This window comes from Mixophyes fleayi, chromosome 6, assembly GCF_038048845.1.
Source record: "Mixophyes fleayi isolate aMixFle1 chromosome 6, aMixFle1.hap1, whole genome shotgun sequence".
NCBI classification, from domain to species: Eukaryota; Metazoa; Chordata; class Amphibia; order Anura; family Limnodynastidae; genus Mixophyes; species Mixophyes fleayi.
Window position 1 is genome coordinate 66,093,322 of NC_134407.1, and position 27,581 is coordinate 66,120,902.

Below are 27,581 nucleotides of genomic sequence, written 5' to 3' on the forward strand. Positions count from 1 at the left end.
TTGAGGCTCTTCATGCTGACACAGGAGCCAGCTTTGTGATTCTCTGGATCTACAAACCAAACGGCACCTGCTCCTCTTACTCGAGTTGCGCAAATCTGGACAAGGCCAACCCCGAGTCCTGCGGTGTACCCAACACCTCAAGCTACGAGCTGATTGGCCAACTCCCAATATCCGACCTGGTATTGGCACCCAAAGAGAAAAGTCCTCCGGGCAAGAGTTCCCCCTTGGTCCCAAACCAGTGCCTTCTCCAGCGCCAGGACTCAACCTGTGGCCTGCACTGCACTGCGCTCAGCACCTGCTGTGTCCCACACCCGCACTTGATCCTCCCAACCACAGGACGTTTGGCTCTCTGGCATTACCCATCAAAACTCCTGCTTACAGTGAATACTCTGGATGCACCTGACACCTGAACTTACGTGGCACACTCCCTGTCAGGTTGCATCTGATCCCTGCGAGCAGTCTCTCTGATCTGCTGCACCTGAAGCTCTCTGGGGACACCGGAACTGTTCTGCAGCCTGCTGCTTTTCCATCCACCTAATACACTGCACCTGCTTTGTGATCCAGCATAGAGCAATCTCATTGTGCTGAGTCAGTCACAATTCCCATGCATTCATGAGACTTTTCTGAGTGGACGACCATTGGTGCTGCAGCCTCCACTATCTCAGGTATTAATCTACAAATACCTGTCTTCCCCATTCTCAGTGTTCCCTCTGAACACCCTGTACTGCGAGCTAACTGTAACTTTCTACTCAAGTAGATTCTCCCCCAATCTGTGCTCTTATTAGCGGTGTGCCCTCCTCCCTCGTAGGTTCTACTTGATCTAATTGTCCACCACATGCTGACAGGGGAAGGAACCCCTTCCATACTGATGCACTGAATTAGCTTCTGTAAGTCCTCTCACCGCCGTGGGCTCATTCTCTGTATTTTACTCTTATACTCCACCCGGGTCTGCTGTCCCCCCAAATTAATCCTTCCTTTTCCCCTAGCTTCACTCTTCCTCCACCATGCCTAAGGGGAAAAAAAACACTTTCCAAAGGCTTTTCTCAATATTTTGCAAAGCAGATGACTCTCGCCTATCACTCTGGAAGAAAAGACTCTTTGCAAACCTCTGCTAAGTCTGACTGTGATTATGATGACACAGCTCCTATCACTAGACTGGCTTTCATGACTCTAATAAAAGAAATGAAAGAACTTAAATCTTCCATTCACTCTGAAGTACAAACTTCTCTTCATTCATTACATGCAGAAATTACCTCTATTGGGGGACCGTATTGACCAAGTAGAATGGAGACTAGCGACATTTGTGACCTCACAGATGGGAATTGAGGAATACATTATGTGCATTCACAAAGAATTGGTATCTGCTCAGGAACATTAGGAAGATATTGACAATCGGGCCAGATGGAACAATCTACATATTAAAGGCAATGCTGAAATGGTTGAGCTTGTGCACCTTGACCAATACCTCAAGAAGTTTTTCTCCCAGCTGGCCCTTGAGGTTCGAGAGGAACATCTGCTCTTGGACAGAGCTCATAGAACCCTAAAGCCTAGGTCACCTGACCAAAAGCAACCCAGAGACATTATTCTGTGCTTCACTTCTTTACAACTAAAGAGATGAAATTTTCCAGGACCTTTCATCGGCCAGGTCTGGGAACTTGCGACACAGATTTTACGAGACCGTAATATGCGGTCTAGGTGTGGTTTCTTCTTCCGCCTCTTCCTCTGGCATCAAGATTGGCAGGTTTCTGCAAAGTCACTTCCTAAGGCCTAGGCACTTCTCCAATAACTGTGCCTTGCTCAGGGGTCCAGCCAGGGCATCTCCCAACCATCTGATGCAGTGGGAGCAAACGCCACCTCTCAGGCTCAAAGAGCACCTAGAAATGAATGGTCCACAGCTATGGGATCCTCTACCCCTCACAGGCCTTCCTGTTAATATGATGGTCAACAGATAAACAGATACAGTCACCGTACAGGCCGAACTTAACCTCCTGCTTTTTCTCCGAGTGGCCAATAAACTGAAATGACTGAATCAGCGTTCTTCTGAAAAGGTGGACAAGGCTTACAACTTCTGGCCACCCCGCTCCATACTAGAATCTCAGCCTGCAATTTCCTGGCTATTAGGAATTCCTCCAGGGTGCTTGTGTATGACCCAAAAATGATACATTCTGGATTCAAACAGTATTACCTGAAGCTATACAATCTCCCACAACCCCCAGATGATCACGCCCGCCAGAAACAGGAAAAATGTAAGCGCCCCACTCCCTAAATTGTTCCATCAGGTGCGGCTCGACTCAGTCAATGCATTACCTCAGAGAAGGTCTAACAGGTCATAAGAGCACAGAAGGCTGGCAAGGCGCTTGGCCCTGATGGGTTCTCGTCTGCTTATTATAGGAAGTTTGCTACCTTGCTGCTACCTCTCTGCACTCTCTTTAACTCCATTCTCAAGGCAACTTCTTGGCCCTGAGAATCCGTAGAGGCTAGGATTACCCTTATCCAAAAGGAATGTAAAGATGCCTATAGCTGCACTAGTTATAGCCCTATATCCCTCCTCAATAACGATATTAAGCTCTACGCCAAGATCCTCGCCAATCAGCTAAATTCCATACTCCACTATGACCAGGTGGGCTTTATCCCTGGTAGACAAGCCAAGGACAACACAACAACACGAGAAGAACCATTGACCTCATCCATATACTCAATACTAAGAAAACTCCCTCAATTATCTTGGCCTGGACACCATAAAGGCCTTTAATAGGGTCTCCTGGAAGTTTATGACCCATATGCTGAAGCACTTTGGCCTGTCCGGAGATTACCTGTCTGGCATCCAGGCCCTATATTCCCCTCCCTCTCCCAGGGTTATGGTCAATAGCACATGCCAGGGATGCCCACTTTCCCACCTGATTTTCGTCCTTGTTGTTGAACCCCTGCCGGGCATTTGAGCTTCCCCGGATATACGGGGTGTGATCACGGGGACCCAGGAGTGCAAGATTTCTCTATTCAGCGATGATTGTCTTTTAACCCTCCATCAGCCGAGAACCTCTCTACCCAACTTATTCGATATCATGTCACAATACAGAACTCTTTCTGACTACAAAATTAACATTACAAAATTACAAAATCTGAGGCTCTGCTTCTTAATCTCCCTTCCCGTGACTGCCACAATGTCACCTCTAAATTCCACTTTCAGTGGCAAAACAAAAGGCTAAAGTATCTTGGGATCTAAATCACCACCACCTAAGAGTCCCTTTACCAGAAGAGAAGTAACCGGCACTCTTCCTCAAACTTAAATCCGATATCTTCTCCTGGCGTTCCCTAACATTCTGAGAAATTAAAAGGATAGAATTTAGCACTAGGAAGAAAACATGTATAAGTGGAGATATGGGGCCTGATTCATTAATGAAAGAAAAGCAAAAAAGAGTAACTTTTTACCTTAGCAAAATCATGTTGCATTGGAGGGCGAGGTAAAATGTAGGGACAGATTTATATTTGGAGTAGGGCATGTCCTATATCAACTTCAAATGTCACTGTTAAAATAAAGCTATCAATTATTTGTGTCCTACATGAAAAAACAACCAGTATTTTCTGTATGTGCAAAATAATAAACTAATGTTCACCCCTTGCATTGCAAAATGGTTATGTCCACAAAATTATAGTAAGAAAATGTACTCAATTTTTTGCTTAACTTTCCTTAATAAATCGGGCCCACAGACACTATCCTTCTATAGATATTTGTGCGCTGACAGGGTCACAATTCCTCTCCAAGAATCTCTTTCAGACATGTTACCTGTTCTTCATAAAATGTTAAGTCAGTGTAATTCCTCCTGACTCTTCTAATCTGGACCCTATGAATGCTTTTGAGCCAGGTACTCTGATGGTTACTAGAAGCTGGTACGTAAGTGTTAGAATCTACTTATTTTATATAAGTTTTTAACTTCAAGGTTTCTCCCTCAGTATCTATCTCTAAGTTCAAGAATTCCACTTTCTGCTTACTGGTATTGGCCGTTAATACCAAATTAAGAGAGTTGTCACTGCTATATTCCAGAAAGGCAGTGAGGCCAGATTCCGTGCCCATCAATATACATACCACATTATCTATATATCTTCTCCAAATTATCACATCTTTTTTAAAGGGATTGTTACTCCAGATTTTTTCATCTTCCCAGATCGCTACAAACAAATTTGCATAGCTAAGCACGAACTTGCTGCCCATGGCAGTACCATGGATCTGTTTAAAGAAACAGCCGTCAAACCAGAAACAATTCTGCTTGAGCAAAAACTAATAGCTTCCACTTTGAATTCTATCTGGGCCTTAGGTAAGGTGGATGTGGACAGAAGGGTCTTCCTTATATGTGTACATTCAGCAGAGTTGTCAATCACCGTGCACAATGATGTAATATTGCAAGTTATTAGCGCATAGCTACTGTTCCATATAAAATCTTTCAAAATTTTCAGGACATCAGTAGTGTCCTTCAGATAACTTTTTTGTGTTACAACCTACAAATGATTGATCAAATTGAGATCTGGGGAATTTGGAAGTCAAAACCTTGAACTCTTTGTCATGTTCCGCAAATCATTCAATTTTTGCAGTGTGGTAGGCACACTAGCCTGCTCGAAAAGACCACTGCCATTAAGGAATATCGTTGCCATGAAGGGGTGTACTTGGTCCACAACAATGTTTAGGTAGGTGGTAAGTATCAAAGTAACATCCATTTGAATGTCAAGACCCAAGTTTTACCAACTGAACATCGCCCAGTGCATCACACTCCTTGACTTACCTTCTTGCCTTAGTGCATCCTTGTGAAATTTCTTCTCCAGGTAAATGACACACATGCCCCTGGCCATCTACATGATGTTAAGGAAAATATGATTCATTAGATCAGGCCACATTCTTCCATGGTCCAGTTCTGTTGCTTATGTGCTCTTTGTACATATTTCTGGTGGTGGATATGGATCAGCATGGGCAATCTTACCCATGTGTGGCTACATAGCAAACTACTATGCACTGTGTTTTCTGACACTTTTCTATCATAGCCAACATTAACTTTTTCAGGAATTTGTGCCACAGTAGTTCTTCTGTGGTACTAGACTAAACAGGCTAGCCTTTGTTCCCCATGTACATCAATGAGCCTTGGGCGCCCATGACCCTGTTGGCAGTTCTATGGTTGTCCATCCTTGGACCACTTTTGGTAAGTACTAATAATTGCATACCAGGAACACCCCACAGGAACTGCCATTTTGAAAATGCTCTGATCCAGCCGTCTAGCCAGCACAATTTGACCCTTGTCAAAGTCACTCAGATCCTTACATTTGCCTATTTTTCCTGCTTCCAACACATCAACATTAAGAATTGACTGTTCACTTGCTGCCTAATATATACCAACCCTTGAGAGGCACCATTGATATGAGATAATAAATGTACTTCACTTCACTTGTCAGTGGTTTTGATGTTGTGGCTGATCGGTGTGTATACGAAGTATGGTGTATATACTGATCAAGGTTGACACTTCAAGGTAGAGCCGTATGGATCAATAAAGTATGTTAGGAATTCATAACTAATCATTTTCCTTTGAACATTCTCCACTAACTATAAGGCATTCAAAGAGACAGGCCTATAATATCATAACACTTTACCTGCTGAAAGTCCTGATATTCATAGGAAAGCAGCATGGTGCCATAGCAGTTAGCATTTGTTGTTTCACCATGCTGGATTCATGGGTTTGATTCTAACCAAGGCCTATATGTGTGGAGTTTGTATGGATTTATTAGAATGTAAGTTTTAATGGGTCAGGGATTGATCTAAATTTTCTATATAGTGCTGAGTATTATGATTGACACTATATAAATGATAATAATTCTCATTTTTTTTTGCCAAATGAGGTATGGCCTGTTGGGAAAGGGCATAGTCTTACTTAAAATGGTCATGTCATGGTTGTTTCAGGGCATGGATATTGCAGATAAGGGACGTGGTTTGACATCTGGATGTTCTGCTATTCTAAGTTTCAGACTTCTGATAGTTCTTCCGACATATTGTAAGCCGCACGGACATTGGGGCAAATAAATGGACTGATGACCCATAGTATGCCAGATCACTGGAAAAAGAACTAGTCGGGAGGAGAGACGCAGAGTTGTGATGATTACCAGCCGCGACAGGAGAAGAGGGAGAAGGAACGTCGAGAAGGACCGGACTGCCCGGGTAATCAACAAAATTCAAGGGTGAGCTAACCTTCTACCACTCTCCCTCAGATCCCGCTTGCCTGCAATTTTACTACTTGGACCAGGATTGGTACCAATATACACATACATTTTTGTCGGAACCGAATGTCATTGATATAATGACATATTAGCAAGTTGGAAATATGCTTGATGTCCAGGAATTCTGTATGGAAAACTAGTACCTGATTTTGTCTACAATTCCCCAGACTATTAGAGCTGGCACTTTGGAATATCTAACCGATAACATTTATTACTCAATTGGGAATGTTTATCGGACTGGTACAGCTGATATAACCAATTAATTCATGCATGTTCACACACTGTTATCGCATTTGAGTGCATATGTTACAAGACGGTTGCTGTTTCTATACATGTCAACCTAAATTTAGCTAATTGCTCACTAATTGTGATTTAGTTTTTTATTTAATTTATTCATGTTATTTACTATTTTGAACATTATCTGTATGTTTATATATCAGAGCGCTGATTGTTTTTAAAATTTCCTCTTTAGTTTTACACAAAAATTTATGGTCAAATATATCTTCTTTCATTGACTTTTTCTGTATTTCATGCATTGAGCTTTGCGCCAGGACATTTAATTGGTATTTTTATTTAATTTAAAGGGAGAGACACCCTTTGTTTTTATCCTGAGCTGCATTGCACACTTCTATTTTTTAGCAGCGCAGATTGGTATTATCTGTTTTTTTGCCTTTCTACTTGTACATTAAAAAATCTAAATTCTCAGTTACATACATTTGCAAATGCATGATAAGCCATCCACCACTTCACGGCGCAATTTTTAATGATAATGTCTGTAGACAAATGCTTCATGCATTTAGATATGGAGGGACATACAATCAGCAGTAGAATATATTTAATCATAACAACAGGTTTAATAAATAACATTAGCACTTGTTTCAAAATTACTATAATTCTGTCCAAAAACTGTTACAAGCTTTAATTTAAAATAGTTTGATGTCATACAATTCTGATGCTAAATCAACATATTTCATTGCTAAATTGTTGCTTTTTAGGTTTTCTTTTGCTTGTTTTTTAAGAAATATTTATTGTTATTCAATTTTCTGCTTGAGTCTCTAATCCAGTCTGTGACCAGCTGCCTTGTTCTGTTTTGCTAGGTAAATGTAATTACTGAATGAACTGTGCAGACCAGATGGGTTCCCCCATTGTGATAGAGACATAAGACATTGCTCAACCGTTTCAAATAAAATTTTCCTATTGTATTAAGTCACTTAGAAATTATCTTTATGTTCATTTTAAATTCTGCCTAAAATCATTGGCCACATAATGCAAGCTATATTCTACAACTGATTACACAAACTGCAGCTCAAAAGAACTTTCAAGTATAAAAAGTGACTAGTTTGGATATTAGAGAAGCTAATAATATTCATAAATGTAAATGTGCAAGTGTTAGGAATTGGTTGAAACTAGAGATCATATTAAACTTTATGGACCTTATGTAGAGTTGGATGCAAGTCAGATTAAGACGGATTTCCCCATTGCACTTCTCTATGCTTAGAGAGGTGGACCTGGGGAAGTAGTGAATGAGCCTAGCATTGTAAAGGCACGTTCACGTTCTTTAAGTGTTATGCTGAGTTGGAAAGGGTGTGGTACGCATATGCGATGCTTCTGAGACCGACATGTGTAAATTACGGGATGGTGATTTAAGTGTAAACTGCATCCATCTCTACACCAGGCCCTCTGTGTTTATGTTTACAGGAAAAAATCGCATTGAATATTTTAAAGACTTAAGCAATTTCTTTGGTTAAGTCTGTCACGGTGTCTTAGTTTGGAAAATTTCACATATTTTAAATTTGTAGAAATTTCAATATTTAACACAGTGTCCTGAAGGGATTTTAAACAAATCATAAAACTGTTTCTACAGGCATGTGAGTAACCTGTAGAAACAGTTTTATGATTTGTTTGAAATCCTCAGAAATGCATTTACTCTGAACAAGTATGTATCTTATGTAAAATCTTTTGCATTATGCATGTGCTCAACTAGCATTGACATTTTGAGCTGCATGCATCTGGTACTTGAAGCCCCTCACATTTGGATAGGTTAGTCAAGTGCATTCACAAGCAGTGCAATACATTAAAGGCATGCAGACATAAGTTAAGCATGCATCTTTGACATTCTGCTCCTACACAAAATAGTTTTAAAGCTGATAATGATGGTTCCAACACATTGGCTCTGAATGTATCTACACGCTAGATCAAAGGTTAAACATAAGTGGGCAGAGATATACACGTACATAAAATAGCAACTTCTAAATGACTCCCAACTCTGCAAAGCTGTCACTGGACTCTGCCTGCTTAGTTAGAAAAGTACCTCCCTCATAACATGTCAACCTGCTGCAGAAGTGTCACAATAAGTACACTCCAGTTATTTCATGCACATTAATCCACTCAGTAACATACATATTTTGCTATGTTTCACATGTAGCAGCATGGCCTTTGATTTAGAAAAAATGATTTTATAGCTGTATTCTTCTGTCAATTTATATAGGGCAAGGAAGTCTGGGGAGGTTGAAGAGGCATGAGTATTGTCAGGATCTGCCTGCAAGCCCTATGCATTGCATGCTGCTTTGCCTGGCAGCTCCTGCCTTTTGGACTTCATTATTGTTATATTGTGGCAGTACCTCTATTTATCAGAGGTGCTGCTTTTGTGCACCTTGTTTGTACTAGGGGTTAACCTGCTCATTAATTATTCCTTGCACCTGGGTGTGTCCTTTCTTATACCTGTCACTCCCAGCATACATTGCTGGTTATTGTTGTTACATGCTGTTGTTGCTTCCTTTCTGCTGTGCTTCTGGGTTACTTGCTGCTTTGGATCTTTCCATATCTCCTGCTTACCTGCATCATCAGTGAACCTTGTATTTACTTCAGCATTTCCCTGCAAGCTCATTATTACACCTTCTGGTTTGTACTTTTCAGCTAATAAACATTGCATGTTTTTCGCATATTCGTGGCTCCTTAGCTGTATTCCTGCATTGAACAGTGCAAAAAGTGAGATTCTGAAGTGATGGCCCCCCTCATCTACTCAACTGACAGTCACTGAGCCCCTAATTAACACTGCTAGTGGTTCTAACACCAGGATGAAGACCAAGGGTGGAAAGAGGTAACCTTATTTAGTCCCATTAAATATCAAGATTGCATTGGACCTGCTGCCATTAATCATTACTTTAGCTATGGGGATTGAATATAAGGCTTGGACGACCCCTAAAGAAACTCTCCATCCTGAAAGCTTTGAGTGTTTGGAACATAAATTTCAAGGATACTCTGATTAATGCTTTTTCTGCATCTTAAGACAAGATTCTCACAGGAGAGTTTTAATTGCTCTTCTTGTGTTGTCACTAGCCGGTCACATCACCTGGTGTTAACATATTATTTTTGCTAAAATCTTGGCATAAAGCTATTTGTCATTATTCACTAGCGATATATTATTATTATTATTATTATCCTTTATTTGTTGAGTGCCACAAGGTTTCCGCGGCGCCGTACATCATACAAACAGCTATACAGGGTGGAACAGCACAAAACAATAAACAAAAATACCAGTACTTCAGAAACTCCAGGCAAGTTAAAGCAATAAACATGGAGCAGAAGAACAGGTGAGGAGACAGGAGGAAAGAGGGCCCTGCTCATTTGAGCTTACATCCTAAGGGAGGGAAAACAGAAAGACACAAGGGGAGCCAGAAGAGGCAAAGGGAGAGCGAGTGGAGGTGAAGGGGTTATGTGGATGGTTGGTAGGCTTTAAGGAAGAGGTGGGTTTTCAGTGCACGTTTGAAGGAGCACACAGTAGGAGAGAGGCGGATGGAATGAGGGAGGTCATTCCAGTGAAGGGGGGAAGAGTGGGAGTGGGAAGAGTGGGAAGAGGTGATAAGAGTGGAGGAGAGTCGGCGATCATTGGCTGAGCGCAGGGAGCGAGCAGGAGTGTTTTCTCCCAGTATGTAAAGGGACTATCTGACGTGTCTATTTCAATGTTGTCATTAAAATAATTCTCCACCATTCCTATTAATAGTAGGATCAGGTGGAGTTATGGCAGAGGGTCATGGTTTTTGGTCAATTCTTTTAGACCAGACCAGATGTCAACATGTTGTGCTGAGTCATCTGCATCATCCCTGAATCTCCTGGGAAAGCTAAGATTTTTCCTAGCAGCAGTTGGCGGAGAAACTGAAGGAGGAGACACCGTCATGTCACATACTTCTTTGGCTGTCAACTTGATTACCAAAAGCTCCTTGCACCTCTTGAGATTTAAGTCATCTGGAAGAAAAGAGAAGACATAGCTAAAACTGAGGATCAAGCACAGTTGCCAAAATGTAGTGATTCCATTTCAAGATTTTTATAACTCTTAGATCCTGGCAGAGCGAATAAAGTACTTGATCTACAAGTCCAACATACGTAGCGTAATTGCTTTGTTTCATCTCCTCCTTCAGTTTCTTAAGCTTCTTTTCCAAAAGTCTAATTAAGGGAATCACTTGGCTCAAGCTAGCACTGTCTGAACTCACTTCACAGGTGACTACTTCAAATGGTTTCAGCATCTTGCACAACACAAAAAGTATTCTCCACTGCGCTTGACTAAAATACATTACCCCTCCTTTCCTAATGTCATAGCTTGTGGATGGCTTTTAGTTGTTCCTCCATCCTCACAAGCATATAAAGGGTGGAATTCCACCTTGTTACCACCTCTTGCTTCAGTTGGTGGCAGGGCAAATTAAATTGTTCTTGTTGCTGCTGCAATCTCCTACATGCTGTTTCAGAATGCTGGAAATATCCCGAAATTTTAAGGGCAACAGACAGCATCTCCTGCACTCCCTGTCGTTTTTCATAAAGCTCTGCAATACCAAGTTGATTGTGTGAGCAAAAAAGGGAATGTGATGCAATTCACCCAGCTGTAATGCTATCACAGTATTGGTGCGTTATCAAAAATGACATATCCTGAGGAGAGTCCAAGAGGGACAAGCCATGTATCAATGACATTCCTTAGTTTTTGTAACAGATTGTCAGCTGTATGCCTCTTAGTGAAGCCGGTGATACACAGAGTAGCCTGCCTCAGAAAAATCTGATGTAGTTGAGTACATTCTGCTGCTGTTCATACTTGTAAAGGAGAATAACCAACCCAGTGGGCTGTCACAGTCATATAATCTTTAGCTTGCCCACTTCCACTTGTCCACATATCTGTGGTTAAGTGTACAGTGGGTAAAATGGCATTTTGTAGTCCAATAATTACACTTTTACGAACCTTCTGGTAGAGGTGAAGAATAGCTTTTCTAGTAAAATGGTGTTGTAATGGAATTTTGTAACAGGGACACAAGACCTTTAATTAACTGTCTAATTATTGGACACAGATCTAATACTAGCATAGTCACCATGGCGTCTGTGATCCACTTTGCGTCTGGGTGACAGCTTTCATACTTGCTTCCTGTAGCAAATGATTGTTTAACAGCCAATTATTTAAACTACCAGTAGACTTCTTCTTGGTCTACTTCTGGTCCACTCCCAGCAGCAGCAGCAGCATGGGCAATAGCGCTATAGAATTCTTCTGAGGAATCTTGGATAGTGGAGGAGTCATCTAGCCTTAGCAACTTGGATGCAGGACTAACTCTGATCGCTAGTGAGGATATTGATGAGGACGGTGTTGTGGGTGTAGATTGCAGGTGCCGGGATCTAGGTGAGAGAAGAGAGCTAACTGATGCTGGACTGCTTGTTATTATTTTAGAATAAGTTTCAGATTTTCCCAAAAGCTTCACATGAACTTTCTTCAAATGGAGTAACATGGATGAGGTTCCTAGATGGTTAAGGTCCCTACGTTTACTGACTGTAGCTTTACAAACACTACAGATGACTAGACAACTGTTGTCAGGAATTGGATAAAAAAAAATCCACACATAAGAGATGGATTTTTTGCTCTTCTAACCAGGCTTGACAATGGCCTTCTTCTTATCAAATGCAAGTAATGCTTCCACTAGTGCAGGACTTACATAAACAACGTCATCATCATCAACATCCTAATTTGCACTGTCCGCTACACAAATATCCCCCTCATCCTGTTGCAACTTCAAAGTGGCATATTCAATTTTTGTGTCACCGGCAACACTTGGACTGCTCATGCACACATCTGCAGAAATGCTGAAAGGAGGCTTCTTTATGAGTAAAGTATCAGAAAGGGCAGGCTGAGTTATAGCACTCGTGGTTAGACTCTCCTCTGGGATTTGTGTCACTTCTGCATCTGAACATACATTTTCTGCTTCTTTACTGCTTAAGTGGCAACATTTTTTGAGTCTGAATGACAAGGTCTTGCATCGTCATGACTGAACTTACAAGAAGATGCCTCAATGACAGTTGCAGAACTAGCAAAAGGTGAAGGCCTGATTCTTTCCTTGCCACTGTGAGTGTAGAATGGCATGTTGGCAAATTATTTTTTTTCTGCAGTTAACTTTGCCTTGATTGCAGGTCTTTTTTTGTTTACCAAGGTAAAAGGTGTATTTTTACATTTTTGTTTCCCTGACTTAAAAACATTGTGCACATAGGCTTTAGCAGATGACGTAGAGAGATTGCTATCATTATGACTGGTGTCAGCAGCTGCTTGGTGCTCCTGGTCTTCTGTGCACTGATGTAAATTCATATCCATGGCACAGAGCAATGTGACTTGAGACTTTTTAAGAACACTGACAGCCCTATTATTTCTGTTTCAGCACTGACAACGAGAATGGCACAAACACTGTAGACTGGCAAGAACACTGCCACCTCTCCTGTTTCTGTGTGAGCTATGGCAGAGTCATTGGAGACTTTTAAAAACACTGCCAACCCTCCTCTTTCTCTTTCATGAATGATGCTGCCCAACTGCACTGGAGACTGCCAAGAACCCTGCTACCCCTTCTGTGTCTCTCTGTGAAATAGCGCTGGGTCTCTGTGGAGGGCATTACTTATAGAATCCAAAATTTGCGAGATCCGACTATGCAACAACAACGTTTTGCCTCGTTTTCTGTTTCGAGGGCATGCAAAAGTAACGGGCCGGCTCACCTCAGTACTTGGATCTGCAATGTTTGGGTGGGCCCGGTTTTTGGAAAACCGAGCCCGAGCATCTCTAATATACATATATTCCGAATGATAATGAAATGTGTCAGCCTAGTTACTAATTGTTCATCGAATAGACTGCAAGGAGATTAACAGTTTCTCCATATATGAAACAGTTATTTGGTTATTAATAACTTGTCACTCGTTGCATAGTATGGGATTTTGCTGGTCTGTTCATCTGCTGTTAACACCATTCCTCTATTGCCAGGAGATCAACTGCTCTCCCATATGAAGAGAAGGCATCTGAAGACACTACCACATCACTAAATGTTGCACTATTTGGGACTCAGACGACAGACTGTTCAGCTGTTTTAATCATCTTACAGTGAGTATTCACGATCACATGTGAAGTGATAGATTCGGAATGTGTATATGTTTTCAAATGACCCTTGCTATTTTTGAGGTTATTAAAGGTTTGTGAAAAACACGGTTGTTTGCATCTCAGAGCGTATTTGAGGCTCCCCCTTGATTGGCACAATTTTGTCTTTACTGTGTGTCATCATAAGCTCACAATCAATGTTTTTTGGTAGAGACATTTATAAGTTCTTTTAAATCATCTCCAAGTAGGCAAATCAGCTAATTACAGAGCTTGAATACAATGATTGTTACAAGTATTTTTTTTAACAGATGGCTTTTATGAAAAGTATGCACTGCTCTTCATTTCTATGGGCTCAGTTTATCCAATAAACTCAGGGGTAATTGCAGGATATGCAGAGGGGGGGGGGTTTCCACACTATGCCACCAGCATACATGGGGGCGTTGCTATAATTTTCGAGAGGGCTTGGATGCTCTCCAACACTCCCTATCCCCAAAATATACATGGGCAATGCTGCGTGCACTACTGTTAGGTGCATGTAGCTCTCTTATTTTGAGCAGAGACGTGTGAAGCGGGGGCAAGGTCCAGCCACTTCAATTACACTGTGCTCCAGGCTTGGAGGGGGAGTTCCAGGCACTAGGAACCCCTTCCCCCTTGGATTGCCTATGAGATTAATGGTGCAGAACTTTTTATTTTCATTTTGACTCCCAGTATCATATTGCTACTGTTCTGGGATCTCAAATAAGGCAGTTCCCAAAATAATGTAATTAATAAATGACAATGAGGAGGCCCCACTATAAAATATGTTACCTCCTTTTGTGTTAAAAACCACAGTTTTTTTAAATCAAAATTTTCGGCCTGATTATCTAAGGGATATTAATACCGATATGTGCCATATTTTGCATCAAATTGCACTGTGTATACCCAGAAAAGGACTATACACTAATTAATGCAAGTGCTAGTACATGTGTTTCCAATCAACAATGCATTTACAGCAGACATTAATAGCATCATGGTAAATGTATTTCATGAGTAAAACAATTTTTTTTAATGTTTTTTCATTAATGACTATATTATTAACAGGTAACAATAATTGAATACTATTTTTTCTGCGTTCTGCTGAGACTTTATTTTCCACATTTGTGTTGTACGTATACAGCACTGTGTTGTGCCTGTCTCAATCCAGAAAGTGCCATATATGCAGGATGTACCTACACCCGTTTTCAAAAAGAAACATTTCTTCAGATCTGCTTCTAGTTGAATACGGATATGCGTATGCCCTAATTAAGTGCTTAATATGCACTACATGTTCATTTTGCAAGCCTTTATGAATAAGGCCCTCTGTGGTTACCATTTCCCTGCTGAGAGGCCATATCACATGAGAGTCTGGACACACATACCACTAATCCACCAAATCTGACATTGGAACATCCCTGGATAAAATCATAGAATTCTTGACCATATAGTTTCCAGTCAAGCAGATGATATTGGAGCAATATATATATTGGCAATATCAGGTCAATTTGTCAATATTCTTGACATTGTAACTGGTATTAGATACAACGCCAGGATTGGTGGGTAGATACAGCTCTTTTCAATGCACAGGACTGAATTTATCTGTCAATCATCACTGGAAGATAAACCTGATTGAAGGTGGACATCCCATAAAATGCTCAATTTAAAATACAGGAAAATTACCATTAAGGTTCGGTAGTATATTGTTGTTCAAATGTATGTCTAATAAATATCTGTATGCTTTCCTGCATTTCCTCTAAGACTGTAAATGGCAAATTACTTGTGTCATACTCACACTATATTTTTAATATAAATTTAATATGTATTGGATAATATTTATATTTTTATTATATACATATTTCACCATGACCATAGTGCCCAGCAAAATGATTTCCCAGTAGTCTTTCTCATTTAAGGTTGAAGCTGCTAAAGTTCCTCTGTTCCCCTGGATGTCTCACTTTTCTTTTGAATTGCAGTTTACCCTGGTGCATTTTCTGCTTTGCCCAATTACAAGCAAACACATTGTATTGCTGCAGCAAAGACAAAGTGTTGTTGCTATGGTGATGTTTGTTGTATGACACGGTCAGATATTATCAAAACCATTTCAAGCTTTTATTAATTAAATTGCTCATTTGGGAGGTTATAATGCGCTCTTTGAAATATTAGAAATTATCCTTAATCCCTCAGGGTATTTGTCAGTGGGAAATCAGATCTAAACGCTGTACTTAATGTAATAATTTACCATGAATCTAATACTCTCTCTCTGGTGTTTCTACATCTTCCTTTTTAAATTGAATGGGAGACCTTTGGCTTTTCTTGCACAGTGCATACTCCCAAGGATAGAAAATAGCATTTAGTACACAAGAAATATAATAGAGCTGTATATTATATATTCATTTCCTTATTCTATCTATTATTTATATTAGGATATGTTTATTGCGCATAGTGTTATGGTTTCTGTACAGATTTTTTTATTTCTGTAAGTAATATCAAAGATAAATATTTTTGAAGGGACATTAAACTGTAATATTACTTTATAAATGTACTTATTTTATTTTGAGGTCTTCGTAAATAAAAGCAAATTTATACCGATGTCAAAGGATTGATTATTATAAACTATTGCATTATTGGTAAAGCTAAGCAAATATGTACTAGTTTTAGGTGGTTTTGGCTATAGCCCTCTTTCATCTCTCACCTTCATTATCCGCACCATCCCTCACTATTTCTCTTACATAATAGAAACTGCATCGGATAACATGATGCTACAGAGCTCCAGTAAAGTAACCAGCAGTGATTGTAGCATTGTGCAGAATGTGTTAAAACACAATCACACTAAAAAAAATGGAACATAAATCATAAATGGGGAAACATAGGCAACACTATACCGATCTCTCAGTAACTAACTGAGTATCTGCACCTGATTTGGTCCTAGGCTACATAGCATTCTCTTGTGATGCTTTAGAAGGAAAAAATCTGCACAGTTTTTGGTGTTTATAATTTATGTTGTGCGTGCCAAAGACAAATGTTGTCTTTGCGCTACCAAGAGAACAGGCATTATTAGTTACAGCAGTCAATAGCTTCTAAAGGACCCAGGGAGGGTGTCATGAACTGCTCCATTTGGTTTCTGGTTCAATGTGGGAGCTATGTGCTGCTTCCTGATATGAAGAGAAAACACTGTCATATCACACATTGATAGCACAATGGCTTCCACCAAGAGTGGGCATGCTGACAGCAGTGCAGGGGTAACCTGTGTCAGCACTATTAGTTTAATGTAAATTGAATCTAAAACAAACAGTTTTATCATATCCAATTTGCATTAAATCATTTGGTCTGGCAAAAAGGGACATCCATGAAAAAAAACAGACTCTCCCCACAATATTTCTTCAGTAACTTTATGTTTGAAAGAGAATGCAGTGGTTGCAGTGTGCTGGTATACAGTGGTATGCCACACTGCCACTTCTCTTACTGCCTTCATTGTAAAATTATCAAATTCCATTAATTTACGTCATCCATCTGCCACTTCTAAATTTTCACTTCGACCACTGAAAGCATGTGTGTTGCATTTTGCACCCTCGCTTTTTATCAATTGAGGAACATGGCTGATCCAAAGCTGATTCTGCACTGCAAAGTAGAAGTTTTGTGCTTAGTAAATGACCTCCAGTATGTAGATCTAACAATCCCTACTTGATTAAATACATGTTCATGAAAATGTCAGAAATGTCTTAAGGTTACATAATTATACATAGCAAAGGAGAAGAGTGGCATCCCGTAAAGTATGAAAGTAAAGAGGGTTTTTTTGGGAATTTTTTTCAAAATGAAATAACTACAAACAAGTTATACTCAACTCCTGACTCTAGCCCTAAATCCAGAGGTAGGGCCTATGAGTTACACACACAAAACATAAGTGCACTGTGCTTGACCTCATTACATCCCCAGGGACTAGGCATGTGCTGCTACATATACATTTCTACACTTAGAGGCCTGTGTCTTCTTCGACAGTTTTGGAGTTACTCTACGGCAAACTGTAATATCAGACAAATTTCTGCTATACATATAGTAAAATGCATAGTATACCAATAGCTATATATCAGGTGTCATCTCATCATTTACTTAAGAAACTTGTCTATATCCTTATGGATCCATGAAGGTTAATTGAGGCCTTCTACTTATTAGTCAGGATATTAAACCACTTAACTGCCACATAAGCTATGTGGCTCATCTCAGGATTTTTAAGAAATCATTTCCTTATGTACCAAAAATGGGACTGAATAAACAGAAATCTAACAAACCTGTATCTCAGTCCACTTCTTTAGCCCTTGTGGAGCATTATCACAATGCAATCAACCCTATAGCAAGTAAACTTAAAAAGAGAAGAGGTCTATTTTGGGCCTCCAACACAGGACAAACTCACATCTATCTCTTGTTTACCTTCTCCAGATATTGACGGTCCATTCATAATTCAGGCTATGCAACAAATTATAGATATTTAAAGTCTGATCTAACATTGGAGATGCAGACTTTATTGAGAAAATTGAGGACTGAAATCATTAAACTGGGGGACTGCATAGACCCCATGAAAACTGATCTCTTCCCTAAACAATTTCCACTCATGAAGCTTATGAAGAGTTAAATGTGATCAGATATCAACTAGATGACCTGGAAGACAGATCCCTTTTAATTACAACCATATGTTATTGAACCCCAAGCAGGTGGCAAAAGGGTCACTCGAGGTTACTCTCAACATAATGTGAGTAAGTTATTACTCATCAGTGCATTGAATGTGTTCTACATACACTAACTATCCGTTAAATAATTATTCAAGGTTGTATCTATACATTTAGAGTGGTAGGATGTAGACCACTCCCATCACCATTTAGTTTGGATACAAAACTGGTCTATAAAAAATATTTCAGCCACCCTTGCTCTTTTTTTCACCTCTCTATTTTGACCCAACAGATAATACAAAAATGTATATCTACACTTATGTCAATAGCCCTACTTGCCTTAAAAGTCCATTGTTTATACATTAGAGCATATGAGTATATACAACCATATAGTAACTAATGGTCAATTTTATTTGAATTAATATCATGGAGGAGATCCCTTGTCCTTCTTTAATTTTTTATGACTAGGTTTGCTAAGCTGCTTCCTGACTTAAAGCTTAATAATTGACATGATCAAGTGCTTTTTTCCCTCTGTAATTTGTTTGAGACCTTGAAAATACTATCCTTTACATTGACCCAAACCCATTTTCAAATCCTTCCCAAAAACATCAAATATCTGCAGGTGAGACACTATGTGCATAAATATACCAACACCAACTTCCATTGAAATTGCCTTCCCCTTTTCTACAATCTAAACTTACATCCAAATATCATACGGCTGTTATTTCATTGTGGTATAAATATATACTGACCCACAAAAGTCAGAGCACAAAATCAATGGGAAGTTGATATCATTATTACATTTTCACATGAAGAATGTAGTGATATTTAAGCTAACATATTTAATAAAGCTGAAATGCTGATTACAATAATTTATAGAGTTTCTCTAACTCCAAGTAGATAAGATCTGGTATGTATACTACATATCTTTCTGGAGCTGTCTAGTAATACAACCAATGTGCAAATGGAAACGTTTTTGTACTGATTAACCAGGTCATGGGATACAGTTGCTCTCCAACCCCAGAAATTGTGCTCCTTCATAATTTTCTTCTGTTACTCTCCCCACATGAAGGACATTTAGCAGGACTTATCTTCATACTTGCTTGAGCACAACAGTGGAGAGACACCCTCCCTCCTATTACCAAGGTCATCCAAAACATTTTGACATGGAATCAGTCACTCTGAAATTAACTACTTTTGCATATTCATCCTTTGTTAAGTGACATATTTACTAAATGCATATTAGCCTCATCATCACTTATTGATTAACAAATCACCTCACATTTGCCAAATATGGTCTTACTGGGCATAGTAGCCACCCTCTCCAGATACTGCTTTGGTTCACCTTACTTACATACTGTATATAGGATCTATGTAGCTTGTATGCTGTTGATATTAAGGAATATGTATGTGTTTATCACCCACTCAATTTTTGACACCTCCCCATTGATTTCTTATTTCTTATTTCTCCCATCATGCAATCCTAACAATGAATAATAGAAATAAAATCTATGTAAATGAAAAGTAAGCTATTAAGATAACATTTAATACAAATAATTTAAGCTTAAAAATCTAACAAGAATGTACAATCATATATTCAAGTTTTAATACTGGTTCTAATAAGGGCGTGATTATAGATAAGGGTAAGATGATATACCTATTTGCAATAATCACTAATAAAAATATGTAATAAACACCCCTTTGAAATAGCACTTAGAAACCATAACTAATAATCTCAAAATATTGTTCAACAACTTCTCCCACCTTGGTCCCACAAAAATATCTGCTCTATCGTCCTTACAAGCAAATCCAGCTTTCCTCCCAATGCAAACATATCAGCATTCTGAAATTGTATTAAATCAGCGGTCTCTGGAGTAGGTCAGCTGATGAATTAGTTTAGGGTAGGTCCTTTCTCCGAATGACAATCAAATTGGAGATATTTATTAATCTGTCACTATTTGAGTACCATTGACTCCAGAAGAGCTCTAACTCTGTTTGAAAGCCTAAGTGTAGCATTCCAAGATTCTTTCCACATTCTTTCCACATTATATGATTTAATTGTAAAACTGATTTGATATCTTACCTTGCTTCACAAAAGAACATCTCTGATAATTACACATCCAACCACTAGAGATCTATAAATTGTTTAAACTTTCCCTTTAATTTGCCTTTTTCTAGGATGGCCAATATTGCATCAAGATAATTCATCTTGGATTCTGATTCCTGTTTGGGCCTACAAAAAGGCACTTCCCGGATAAAATCTTAGTTGCAGTATACGGCTTGCTCAGCTCCTGTTAATTGCTACACTTGCTAGTATCCGTGACTTCCCGCTTGTGTACCAACCAAGCGACTGTCTGAATACCCACTTGAGTATTGACCGGGCAAAAGGCTCTGGATGCATAATGGCATAATGACATAATGGCTTCCAGGAATTTCTAATTAGGGTGTACCAAGATGAAAACCATGTCACAGATTTGAAGATTCGATCGCTGCTATTGCCTTCAACACTACCATCTTCTGCTGGTCTCTCTCTTTTTTTTTTTTTGTAAATCTCTTTTTTATTGAAAGATTGAACAGCTTTTACAAACATATCTATTTTGTATAGAACAATGCATTAAGGATATTCAAAAATATTACGTAAAGACATATATACATGAACACGATTCAACAATAGTTCAGCATAACAATATAGTACCATTTAGTATTCAATAATACATCATGTAGGGATGGGGGAAAGACAAAGAGGGATAGAGAGAGGGAGAGAAAGGTAGAGCGGGAGGGGGGGAGAGAGAGTAAGGGGGGTTCATTTATTCCACTGAGAATATAGTGGTGAATCCTTGAATTCGAGCCACTCAAACCATATGTAATGATATTCCCTGTATTTGTCTTTTGAGGAATAGAGTATGTCGTCCATTATTCTATAGGATTCTATTCAGGCAAACCACTCTCTAATGGTAGGGATATTCGGGGATCTCCAATGTACTGGAATCACGGCCTTTGCCGCGTTGCTAAGGTTTTTAATTGTTGATTTTTTGTATTTAGAGATTGTCATTTTATTATAATTCAATAACCAGTATTTGGGGCAATTAGGTGGCTCAACGCCCGTAATTTCTTTAGTAATTAGAAGGACTGCGTCCCAAAAAGTTCTAAGAGCTATGCAGTCCCACCATATATGTAACGGAGTGCCCGGCGCCGACATACATCGCCAGCACACGTTCGACATCCCAGGAACCATCCTAGCCAGCAAGCTAGGACATCTATACCATCTAGTCATCACCTTATACTGTGTTTCCACCACCCGTATACTGACCGAGCTCGACTGGGTGCGTAAGAAGATATCTTTCCAATCTTGTTCGGATATCGAGCAAGTCAGCTCCCTCTCCCAGTGTCGTATGAAGGTGGGTTGTTTATTAAAGGTGTATTCAATGAGATTACTATAGATGAGAGATAGAGTATGTCTAGGATATAGCGGAGAGGTACATAAAGATTCAAACTGTGTAAGCGGCCGCCCCACAGACTCCCGTACCTCCAAGGATCCGAGAAAATGGCGGAGCTGTATGTATCTCCAAATCTCCGCATTCGGAAGTTTCCATTTAGATTGGAGATCGGCGAAAGGCAAGACCCCAGACGCGTCCACCAGCTGGCCAACCCTGCGGAGCCCCGCCCCAATCCAATGTCTGAACGTCTGTCTAGCAAGTCCTGGGGGAAACCCCGGGTTGTCAAATATCGGGGTCAAAGGCGAGTGTCGTGAGGAAATGTGGGGAACCGAGCGCAATCTGGCCCATCTAGCCAGAGTTGGTGTAACAGTCGGGTGAATGACTTTAGGGAGTGGGTGCAGCCATGTTGAAAATTGAAGTGCCTTGCCTACAACGTAGCTCTCGATCCAGACCCACTGTTTGTCCAGTCTCTGTCTCGTCCAGTCCACCACCCTATTTAACATAGCCGCATCGTAGTATAATGCAAAGTTGGGGAGTTGTAGTCCCCCAGCGTGCTTGCGCATATAAAGTGTATCATGTTTAAACCGGGGGCGTCTACCCTTCCACACAAAATCCCTGACTGCTTTATGTAGCATCTTAAACCAGTAAGTGGGGAGGTGTATGGGGAGCGTTTGAAGCAAGTAGAGGATCCGTGGTAATACATTCATTTTAACCACATTGACTCTGCCTATCAGGGAAAAGCCTTTTGGGCACCAGTTTCTCAAATCCCTACAAATTGAGCTTGTGATAGGAGTAAAATTGTCTTCAAAAATCTTTGCGTTGTCTTTGTTGATAAACACCCCCAAATATTTAAGTCGTGATGGATGCCACGTGAATGAGAATGCTGGCTTCAGGCCTTCAACTACGGCCTCGGGCGCAGAGATGTTGAGAGCTACCGATTTTGAGTAGTTAATTTTAAAGCCAGATAGCTCACCATATTGCTGAAATTCTGATAGTAAATTAGGGATCGAAACCACAGGGTTAGTGAGGATTGCCAGGAGGTCATCCGCGAAGAGGGCCAATTTAAAGCTTTTGTCCTCCATCTGTAGACCAGAGATATCAGGGTTTGCCCGGATAGAGCGGGCCAATGCTTCCATACACAAGATAAAGATCAGAGGAGACAGAGGACATCCCTGTCTGGTACCGTTAGATATTATAATGGGTTCTGATAGTTCACCATTTACTCTGACCCTTGCAGTTGGCTGCGTATACAAGGCGGCAATTCGAGCCATACTCCGAGGGCCTAAGCCCATGTGACTAAGTACCCCTTTCATAAATTCCCAGTCTACTCTGTCAAATGCCTTTTCGGCATCTGTGGATAGTAAAACTGTTGGGATATTGGCAGTATGCGCATATTGTACTAAATTGATTATCTTAGTGGTGTTGTCCCTCGCCTCCCTCCCTGGAACAAACCCCACCTGGTCAGAGTGGATGATTTGGGTCAAATATGGTTTTAATCTATTTGCTATCAGCTTAGCGTAAAGCTTAATGTCCCCATTAAGTAGAGAGATGGGCCTATAACTAGCACATGAAGCTGGATCTTTCCCTTCTTTTGGCAATACGGTAATCTGAGCAGCTAGCGTTTGAGGGGAAAAGTGTTTCTGGGCAGAAATAGAGTTAAAGGCCTGCAGCAAGAGAGGGGCTAGCTGTGCTTTGAAAGTTTTGTAGTAAAGAATGGTGAAACCATCCGGCCCCGGGCTTTTCCCTGATGGTGTCGTCTTGATCGCCTCTTCCAGTTCCTCGATCTTAAAGGGTTCTTCTAATAATTGTACGGCATCCTCATCTAATGTGGGAAAATCTATGCGCTTAAGGTATTCTGCTATGCGAGCCTGTTTGGTCGGGTGGTTAGCTGTGTTCAGCGTGTCGAACAAATTGTAAAGCTTAGTGTAATAGGTCTGGAACGCCCCAGCAATATCAGTGGTGTGAACTAGTGTGGACCCTGCGTCTGTCTTAATCTGAGGAATATATAGTTGGGCTCTCTGTTTGCGCAGTGCACGAGCCAGAAGCTTCCCTGGTTTATCTCCCCATTGATAAAACTGGTTCTGACATCTACGTAGGTCATGTTTAATTTTATCTGACATTAATTGGTTCAGAGTCTTCCTGGTTTCTGTCAATTCTGTCATAACAGAGGGATCTAAGAAAGATTTGTGTCGCATTTCTAGTGTCTTGATTTTTTCTAGGAGTGAATCCCTATATGCTATTCTTTCTCGCTTTCTGATCGCACCCATTTGGATAAGTTTACCTCGTATAACGCATTTATGAGCTTCCCATAGAGAAATCTTCGAAATGTCAGGGGTGTCATTAGTCTGGACATAGTCCGCAATGGCCTCTTCTATCACTGTCTTGTTATGCGCTTCCTGGATTAAGAGCTCGTTTAACCTCCAGGTGAAAGGTCTACTACCTGTTCTGGAAATAGAGAGCGTCAGATACACCGGCGCATGGTCAGACCATGTAATCTGGCCTATAGCTACTTCTGATATCATGGGCAAATGGTTGTGGGTGAGAAAGAAATAGTCCAGTCTCGAATATGTATTATGTGGGTGCGAGAAGAAAGTATAGTCACGGTCTGTGGGATGTTTAAGACGCCATGTGTCGACCAGCTGGTGTTCGTGCAAAGTACGTCTCACCCTTCGATACAGCTTACCGGCCAATCTAGCAGATCCTGAAGATGAGTCCGTCGGTGGATGCAGAACCCAGTTGAAATCTCCGCCTGTTATGGTGATGCCCTTCTTTATCGATTCCACTTTATCCAGTAGCTTTTCTAGAAATAGAGGTTGATTAGAATTCGGACCATAGATGTTAACAAACGTATACATTTGGGAAAAAATTGTACATGTCACTGCCAGACCTCTGCCTTCTTGTAATATATGTGGGTCTATATTCTGAACAGGTAGACGACTAGACATGAGAATTGCCACTCCCAAGGACTTGTTTCCTGCATTGTCACTTGTGAAGACATACGGGAACTGGCGACTGTGCAACCTTGGAGCAAAACCTTGTTTAAAATGAGTTTCCTGTATGAAGGCTACATCAATTTTTTTAGCTATGAGGTCGCGCAATAAACGGGACCGTTTTTCGGGGATATTCAAACCCTTGACATTAAGGGTAACACATTTGAGTCTACCCACCATTACCAAGCAGTTCTAAGTGATTACATGTGTACCACCACAAAGGGGAAAGAGGTATGAACCCGTAAGTAGATTGTAGTTGGGGAAGGTTAGAAAAGGTAGGGATAAGGGGGAAGGGAAGAGGGTCAGGAAGCCATAAATGTTTAAACTGAAGTATCAGTATCAACAAAGAACTAAGAATCTTTGGCACGTTTATAAGACCGTTCCGGCAGTCCATGTAGGACCATGGTCCAGACATGACCCGGAATATAACACTCGGTCTTAGGGCCCTGAGGAGAACAGCAAACTGCGACAATCAAACAAACATAAATAAATGTTCCGCACCTCACCCCCAGCTGAGCCCTGGGTGATCTCAACCCAGGCCCCCGCCCAGCAGAGAGGCGCAGAACCTACATTACACATATGCACTAACAAATCTAATTTTGTGAAACATTAAGCATGAACACATAGCTTATCGAAAATACTTGAACAATATAACAGTAGAAAACTTTAGAGAACTTTAGAAAAATGATGATGGGCTAAACAGATCAATAATGGTCATCAGCAGTTTAGAATAGCACATTAGGGATGAAGAATATTAAATAGACAAAAATAAAATAAGAATATTGAGGATATTCTCGCCCAAGGAAAACAATCTACAATAGAAGGCCTTCAGCAGGGTCTTAGGAGAGGTCTTCCTCCGAGGAGTGGATATTCGCACTCAGTTGTGCATAATCAAGTGTTCCCTTGCGCCTGCTGATTCAAACGCTTTTGCGGTGACCGTTTAGATCTACTTGAAAGGTGGAATCTATCGTCGTGTTGTGCCTCCATTACCGGGTATAGACGTTGATGGGATTCCTGCCATTCAGCTAGAGCAATTAGTGGAATGCTCAAAGTGGAGCAGAAGTCCGGCAAGTCCGGCAGAATCCTGAGGACTGCTGACTTTCCCTCATGTGTAACTTGCAGTTGGAGCGGAAAGCCCCATCTGTACTTAATTGATTTTTTCCGGAGCTCCTCCGTGAGGGGTTTAAGCTGCCTCCGAAATTGTAGAGTTTGCCAGGAGAGGTCTTGGAATATGTGGATTTCCTGACCGTTGAACTCCAATCCTTGGAGACCCCTTAGCTTGCGTACAATCTCATCCTTCTGCGTGTAGTAATGGAGTCGGCATATAACATCTCTAGGCCTTTCCGTTGGGGCCCCCCTTGGGCGTAGTGCCCTATGCGCTCTGTCAAATACAATTGTATTGTCTGATGGTAATTCCAGAACCTCATTGAACACCTTTGTCAAAGCGTCTATCAGGCCCTGTGGGGGGACATCCTCCGACAAACCCCGTATTCGTAAGTTGTTCCGACGACCCCGATTATCTAAATCATCTATCTTTTGCTGGAATCCTTGCAGAGCCTTAGCTTGTTCCGCCACCGTCTTTTCTAGAGCTGTAACACGTTCATCTCCCTTTTCCTTGTGTTCTTCAAGGGCCACCAGGCGATGGCCAAGGTGGGCGATGTCTGCTTGCAGTGTGGCCACTTCTTGGTGGACAATCTCTTGCAATTTTGCTTCCAGCGCTTCAAAATCTTTTTTGGAGGGTAGCTCTTGCTTAGTCGGGAGGGACTTAAGCATTTGTAGGACCTGAGACAGATCCTGTTGGTCTGCTACCCCATTCCCCTTCTGACGGTTTGTGTCATCCTGGCGTGTGTCAGGTGATGTTGAGCCAGAAGCAGCAGAAGGAGATGTCATCTCTGGTTCTTCCGCGGCCACAGGAATTTGTAGATATGAGCGAAGATCGGAACGTTGAGGGGTCTCCTGGGGTTTTTTATGGTTTTTCTTGGCCGAGCTTTTTCGGTCTTTGCCCATCAAGGCGATCCTAAGCGTGTTCAGCGACTTGTTCAAAGTATAATAATCATTGCAGGTAGTACATACTGTTGTGGTAAGATTGCCGCTATCTGCGTCTCCTCATGATTGGTCTAGGCAGCCATCCCGCAGAACGCGGCCCGCAGTCTGTTTAAAGGAATATTACAGTGTGTCCAGTGCGCCCCTGTCTGGCCAGAGAGCTAACTTCCATATAACAGACTTGAAGAATTTATGTACTTGTAGATTTGGATGGGTAATGTAGTAACGGAAAACTGCCACTAGATGTCAGTGTTGCTACATCAGAGTAAATGTTTCCACTGAGAGAGGCCTGATTGCAGGTGAAGCTATTCTTTCTGTGGATCTGTATTTCAAAGTTGCTATCTGTGGAGGACTCACCTCCCTCAGCCAGACAATATATATAATTAGTTAACTTGTACCTTGAGGCCAAAGTGACAGCGTCTGGAATCAAATTCTGGTCTGTGTTGTGGCAGGTGCTGAGGCGCTAGCAGGCAGATGGCTTGGTTTGCCCCGTTGGATCAGGAGAGCCGACAGACCCTGGCATTCCCAGCAGCGCCACCGCGACCACCCACAGCCTCACCTCCGTGTTTCAGTGCAGCGCTGGAGGATCCCTCCTTCTGCTTATAAATATCAGCAGCTGCGCCTGCAGAGCTGTCCCGCCGAGAAGGACTCCGCCTGGACCCCCGACTAACCGGAGCTGCTGGACACCTGCCGGAGAGGTAAGCTTTGGCTAGATTGGTGGCGGTGATCAGTCTTCAGAAGACACGAGGAGGGCTAGGCCGCACTCCCGGGCATCAAAGGCAGGGCAGAGCCTCGGGTGTTTGAC